At 37.7% G+C, this 7,687-nt stretch overlaps 1 long non-coding RNA gene across 1 annotated transcript; it reads right to left on the bottom strand.

The window, feature by feature from the left end:
• Positions 1–365: 365 nt before the first annotated feature.
• LOC149201715 (uncharacterized) lies at positions 366–1,247 on the bottom strand. Its single transcript, XR_016253480.1, has 3 exons — positions 842–1,247; positions 564–659; positions 366–466 (listed from the first exon to the last, which is right to left on the bottom strand). It is a non-coding gene; the product is annotated as an uncharacterized LOC149201715 (long non-coding RNA).
• Positions 1,248–7,687: the final 6,440 nt, after the last annotated feature.

Genomic DNA, 7,687 nt, shown 5'->3' with positions numbered 1-7,687 from the left:
AAAGTAACCCCAAAGCACAGAAGTTGGGATCTTTCTAATGATGGGCATTACTGCAAGGCAGCCAACCGCCATCAGAGATTGCAACAAATTACTCAATTGTTGTTCTTTCACCTCAACAGGAAGCAGGTCATCCACGTCCTTGTCAACATTAAAAATTGATTCATCAACTGGGCATCCATATTCCCAGTACTTGCGGCCAACTGAATTGTGGTCTCTTTCAATTCCTTAAGTGCCTGCATAAATGGTTGGGACATGACAAGACAAATAAATAAAGGGAGAGGAAAATTAGATAAAATGAAACACCCAAACTCAAAAATAAGACCATTACCAAGGCAGGTGGAGGCTGATAAACCATTGGGGTCTGTATTTGCTCATAGGCTTCTTGCATGTTTCTGTATAATTGCCCTAAGGTTGAATTTTTCTGCATACTTTTCCAGATTGTTGTCACTAACTTGCTAAGCACCAACTGTAACAAAAGTACTTGTAAGTTACTCGTCTATAAAATGTCTGAATTGTGTCTTTTCCCTGAGAAGCTGCAATTGATAATTCCAATATATTAGTACCTGATGTTTGAGGGTAGCTAAGCCTTTCATGTGCATTGGAGATTCAGGAATAACACCATTTGAAGGAGGTATGCCAACAATACCACATAAAATAGTCTGTCACAATAAAAGGAAAATTTATGAATCCACTAGAGATTTTTTATGGAGTTGAAAACAAAGAATGAAGAGTTAGATCAAGATGTCTTCAGCTCTTCCAGAATAGGGTAGCCAGTGATAGTTGAACCTAAACATGAACCCTGACAAAAATTACAACATAGTTCTAAATAATATATATTTACTGTGGTAATGGGCCTTGACACAATCTCTGCAATAATGGCCCTGCTTGATACAACATCATTTTTCAAGGGTTTTTTGTGAAGTTTCCTTTAAACTTTTCTATGCAGACTTCTTCCCTTTCTTCTTAGTGATTTCAGTGTAAGTGCTCGGTATACACTCTTTTAAGTGAATCTGTTCCAGCAATGTTCTTTCTGCAGTAACATTCCACCAAGAAAGTTAGCCACTTTATCAGTGGCATTCACACTGGTCACAAATGGCTGAAACATTTTTTTCAACCATTGGAACAGTGGCACTACGAACTTTAGGATCAATTCTATCATCAACTGCTCCAAATTGATCTTGCACATCCTGAATACGTATCGTATAAACAGTGATATACACAACCAATCATTTAAAATGCATACAGTCATTTCCTAGAATAGAGAATCCTTGTTTTGTTAGAGAATCCTAGTCCAAATCTTACAAGAACTAATCAAACTTCTAATTTGGGGACCAATATGATCTGCAATAGTAAAACTTATAATGTACTGCACATCTTCATTGTAAGCCAAAAGCTTTACTAATTCTTTAGCAATAGTGCAATTTGTCTTCTTACCCTCCACAAGTCTTAACAATCAATTCTTCAATTATATGTTTAGCACCCTTCACTTGAAGATAGGATAATTCTTCCCATCAAGCTTAACGTTGGGTAGAGGGATGCTTTAAGATGAAGCTATCCTCCCCCTTGCTCAACAATTCTCTACAGATCTCAGAACAGAACCAAAGGTAATCTCAGGAACAACTTACTATACTACTATGACAAAGAACCACAATTCTGAAAGAAACATCAGTTTGGTTAGGATCTTCAAACAGCTACCAAGGAATCAAGCAAATGCTGCTCTGCAATTCCAAGACTTCAAGTATCCAGATGCATTGCATTGCTCTATGGCACATCAATGCAATTAATTAAGCATAGAAATAACATCTCTATGTAGCGGCACTTAAAATATTACAAAAGGTGATCATTCACTGAGGTACATTCCAAAAAATATATAATTATTGTTGCCACATCATCCAGATTTAGAATAATAATCTATTGGAATGGACACATTGATAAAAATTCCATTGTTGAGTTTGGGTTTGAGTTATTTCTTCCTCTAACTGCTCTCCAAAGCTAACTATTCAAACCAAGTCACCCTTCAATGACATACAACTCACAAGGTTCTCAAAGGCAGAAAAATCAAAAGCGTATAACAGTTAATATGTCCTTTACTGCTCCATTTTCAGGTGAAAGATTCTCAGTAATATAAACAGATCTTCCAATAGTCAACATGTAACAACAACCAAGAAAATATAGGAATCCACCAATAAACTATAATGCAAGGTCTTTTTTCTCTTTTCGAAAGGTTTCCATGAAAAACTTGTTCAAATTCATTTGTAGAGTAAGCACATAAAACGTTAATGTAATTAACCTTGAGCATGGAACATAATTCTTCTTAATCTCCATGATATTCAAGAATCAAACTCCAATGGCAGCATTGGCTTCAACACGTCTTCCTTTTATCCCTTCAAAGCTGCCATGGGTCATGATGGCTTGATCAATGATCGCATGCTCTTAAGACCAACAGTCTATACATAATTAGCCTACAGTCTATACAACAGTCTATACAGACACTGTGTTCAATCCAGATTTTGATTACAAACACCATTGAGGCCATACGGTATCTCCAATTTTTCACATCATTGAGGTCATCAGTATCTCCAGTTTCAAACAGCATTCAGGCCACATTTGCTTCAAAGTGCTTACAAGTATTGTCAAACGGTAGTACATTCTAAATTTACTCATATTACACTTGAGAACTAGAACACATACCGCTTGAGAAGAGAGCTGCTGCCGCTTCAAGTACCTCAAGTGTAATATGAGTAAAGTTAGGCCTAAGCACCTTTATTATTGAGATTGAGTGCTTTCAAATACCAGGAGACAGGTGTGTGTGTTGACTTCAAGTTTGGCCTGGGAGAATTATTACACACTTTAAGCAGATTTTGTGAGGTTTCAAGGCACAGTGGGAACAAATCTTCAACTAAGGAGGTTGAGAGCTGTCTAGTGACCTAGAACAACTAAGTGGGTTATGCGAAGATATTTATTAAGGGTGGTTGTGTTGAAGGTAGTAGGGAGGTTTAGAACGCAAGACAGGGGCGAGTATAGTCACTGTGAGAAAGAACTTGTGGAAAATCTAGGAAAATCAAGATTGTTTGTTATGTCAAAGGTCAAAGGAATAGAGCAATTGACTAGTGGGTCATAACGTAAGGTTCCACAGTTAAGGCTTCTAGAAAAAGGGAACGGAAGAGCCAAAAATGGGAAGGTGAATGAATGAGATGGACTACGTTGAATGATGGAAATATGAGAGTAGCCAAAAGGTATGCATTAAGTGGTACTAGAGCAATATTGATGCTCTTGGGGATTGACAAGTGATTGAGGAGGTTTCTGCAGTGAACCAAAAATATTTATAAGATTGCTCGTGAAGAAGAGACATCAAAGTTGAGACAAAGAAACCAAGAAAATTTTGGGCAAGAGGAACCTAAGAAAAAAAGTGAGGAGAGAAAGAGATTGAGAACGGAATACAGGATTGGAGCATATTAAAGAAGTACCAACCAAGTGTAGAGCTAGGAAGAACTGAGATATTGAGACCTCAGAGGTTAAGGAACTAGTAGGTAACTGGTTTGTATTTTTTTTTAAATGTATACAAGGAGTTAATCCTTACAGTGGTAATAGTAGAAGGAGTGGTAACAGAGGACCAATAAAGTTCTTAAAGTGTATGGCAAGAAACTTATGACAAATAGGCTACAAAACAAAACATAGAAGGTTTCTAGTTGAGGTCCTCAAAGAGAAGAGAACAAGTGGAGTTCTCAAAAGGTGAGAAAAGTGTAGAAGCCATAGAAGACCAGAGCATGCTCAAGTGGGTTCTAGAGGAGGGAACCAGAGGAATACCAAAAGCCTAGGTTGAGGTGAAGTGGGTGAGATATTGGGTAACAAGTGATGGAGAAGAATTGTTAAAGGGGCTTGAGTGTAGCTCACAATGAGCAAGAGAAAGCTCACAAGAAAGGAGGAAAGAAGATGGCTACTGATGGACATAATTCAAAGAGAGGCCATAACAAAAGGGAGAAGCATGCCAAGGAAAATGGCATGAGTAAAGAAGAAATTGAAAAGGAGATTTATGAGTTGAAGGAGAGATTCAACATAGTCAAAATGAGGCTTGAAAGAGAATACCAAAGGTAGAGATGGGACCTAAGGAAGAAGGCCAAATTACTTGTCAGAAAAAAGATTTTAAGAGGAAGCCCCCTAAAGCTAGAAAGCTAGGGAGGAAGATGAAGCACCTGTTGAGCCTAAAGTTGAATTAGTTCACTATTTTGAACCAGAGCAGGGAATAGTCCTTGATGATGAGGAAGATGTTGAAGAGAGACTATCAGAGAGTCTCATGGACTGCATAAAGAGTTCAAATCAACATATGGATTTGTTGATAGAAGATATGGTGGAAAAAGCATCATAACAGTAGAGGGAGCTCCACAAAGAGGATGTCGATGAGACAATAAATGAAAGTCTCATGGGAGGTTAGCTAGAAGTGCTCGTAACATATATACCATATGGGGCTAAAGAGCTTGGTGATTATGATACTGATGCTATGTGTATAGATGCAGATGATAAGGATTTTCGAGAGGGACAATCATTCATAGTTGTCATAAGAATAGAAGAAAGAGAAGGAGTACCTTCCTAAAGCATGGAAGGAAGACAAAATTTGATGTTGGAGGCATCAGAAGAGGCCAGGTAACCTTTTATTTTTAAAATTGGTGAATTTTATGTGAATGCATGCTTTGCATGTGAGGAGAATGGACAACTGGTCCAAAAGGAGAACGAGAGCACTAAATTGATCCAAGAAATCCAAATTGAGGTAGTAGATGCTAGACAATCCTCAAGGAAGGATGAGTTTCCAAAAGGAAAAAACAATGCATAATGAAGCCAAGATAACCTTGCAAGCAATTTTCAGAAGTGACCATGGATCCTAGCAGCCATGTGAAAGATGTGAAAGTATTGTCAAACGGCAGTACATTCTAAATTTACTCATATTACACTTGAGAACTAGAACACATACCGCTTGAGAAGAGAGCTGCTGCCGCTTCAAGTACCTCAAGCTCAAACTAGTCTGTTGTTCTTTCTTGCATCAAAAGAACTGAGTACAATAAGAAACAAGTTCCATGAGTATAAAATCAACAAATACAAATGAATATTACATTTTTTATCATCACCCAACGAACAAGAACCAAACAAAACTCAAGTCTAAGGGAAGGTTTATCAACTTGATGTCGAAAGAAGTACCATGAACAGGTATACCCCATCTTCCGGAAAGCAATTGCAATCCCTGAGAAAAGAAATCATCTTATTGTCTACCACAGTACAGAATATCGACATCTGAGACAAAAATTCATTCCCAAGTAGTCCAAAGCACCTCATAGCAGTTTCTCTATTACAAATCAGACAATATTAATACAACAAATTTCTTGCCTCGAAAACTTTTCAGCAATAATAACTGTCAGCAATATACCAAAAGTGAGGAGAGAAAGAGATTGAGAACGGAATACAGGATTGGAGCATATTAAAGAAGTACCAACCAAGTGTAAAGCTAGGAAGAACTGAGATATTGAGACCTCAGAGGTTAAGGAACTAGTAGGTAACTGGTTTGTATTTTTTTTTAAATGTATACAAGATCTGATCAGCAAGATCTGATACGCTTAGGCCTAAATCAAGATCTGATCAGCAATAATAACTGTCGTAGAAATATTGGCAAAAGTTCAACTGCCAATATACATGAAATAAATGCCATATATATATGATTTGCATCGACTAAACGCTGTGGAGTAACATGATCTTGGTTGGAAAAAGGAGCATGTAGTGAAAAAGAAAGGTTGGAATATAAATCAGACCATTCAGTAAAGCAAATAAAATGATGTTTGGAACAGCAAGGGGCTATTAACAGCCATTCGCACTTTTTGCTTGGGAAGGGAAATCAAGAATTCTTCTATTTTTTCCCAGATCCACCTATTGGAAGATCCAGGCTCCATGTTTCCATAAGTCCAGATGCTGTATGTTTCCCATATACTTAAGGGCCCTACAACCCTATCTTTTGCCAATAAAAATAACTACTGTGCCACATTTTAGACAACACAAATCTAATATTTTTTAGCAGTCTGCATTTCTGGGTTTGTGAGAACAATTTGGAGCCACGGTTATATTTGCTTCCAAACCAACGGAAGCATTCAACGTTCACTGGCAAAGTGATTATCACCCCTGTTCCAATTGCAGAGGCATGAATCCACCTAATTTGGCCTTCCAGAACAACTGATAATCTGTAAAAACAAGACATATGAAGCCAACTTACCCTGGTTCAAAAGCCGACTACAGATGGGCAGGACCTGCATAAAGGGGCCTAATTTCTCGCGCTCAGCCAACAATTCGGTCAAGTACCGACTGTTGTTGTCGCTGCTGCAGTGGCATGAGCCGTTCAAATCCAAGAAACAATGGATACCGAAACCAGAGAATAATAAGCGGATTGAAATCTGAAAATGCAAGAATATCCCACCGAAACTACTGCTGCTAGATTTGTGAACTAGGATGAAAAAACCTATTTCAAAACCATTTTTATACAGGGACCCAGGGAGCCATATACACCAAAACAGCGGGCTGAATCCGTCAAAACAGGGAGCCGCCCTCGCTCCGCCCTCCATTTCAAAATAAATCTAACATCCCATGACCAAATCGACCCTCACAAACCACTCCCGGGACCAAATCGATCCTCACAAACCACTCCCAAACCAGAAAACCCAAACTGTAAATCAAAATGGGGGCGATTTTGATCAAATACGATTCCGCAAATATCAAAATGGGGCGATTTTGACCAAATACGATTCGGTTAGTTTATCCGCCCTGGGCTAAAATAAAAAAATAAATTAATTTTTAAATAAAATATGGGCTAATTATATAAAAAAAAATTATTATTTTAATTAAAAATTCGCCCCATTAAAATATAAAAAGCCTTAAATTTCGCCTTTGGGCGATTATTCGCCCCTAAAATTAACCTTGATAGAGAATAAAGATCTAGCCAATCTATTTAATCTTGGCAGATCAGTAGTTAGGTAGATAACAAAATGAGCTCATTAGTTTAATCTAAGCCAATGGAAGTTATAAGGTTAGAATTAGATAGTTTGCTTATCAAAAGAAAATGAAATAAAGGGTCAGCAAGCTCAAATGCACCCATTGAATGAAGAGAAAATTCTAGGGTAAATAAAGGGTAGGTAGAAGAAATGTTGAAAATGCACAAGGTTGCTAAGTCAAAAGCACATTCATCATGCTTAATCCTATGTTTCATGTGCGAGAGGAATTGTGAAAAAGAAAGGATATTCACCAAAGTTGGTTTACTAATTTCCCCTCATTTCACTAGACCCCCACATACTTATTTGCTAATTTCCCCTCATTATTCCATCATTACTTATAAAAACCCTTTCCCTTCATTTTGACCTTTTACTCCCCTAGTTTCACACATATTCCTAGACATTACCCTTCAAAAATCATCCCCCTTACCCAAAACCCCTTTCCCTAGTGTGAAACACATTTCCATCACAACTAATACTCCCCCCCTATTAATTTCCATTTTCCCCTTAAAAAACCCACAAAAACCTTTATCCTAAGTTTTTCCTAATGTCCCGCTTTATAAATCCCCATGTTATAATTTCCCAGAACCGTTTTAATCCACCAAGCCTTGGTGTAGTTAAAAAAACTGCGCCATATAACCCATGGTCCCATTTTTATTAAACTCGCT

This window comes from Pinus tabuliformis, chromosome 2_1, assembly GCF_031772625.1.
Source record: "Pinus tabuliformis cultivar Carrire ecotype Pingquan chromosome 2_1, CPIR1, whole genome shotgun sequence".
In the NCBI taxonomy this organism is placed as follows: Eukaryota; Viridiplantae; Streptophyta; class Pinopsida; order Pinales; family Pinaceae; genus Pinus; species Pinus tabuliformis.
This window is presented reverse-complemented; position numbering and strand designations above follow the sequence as displayed.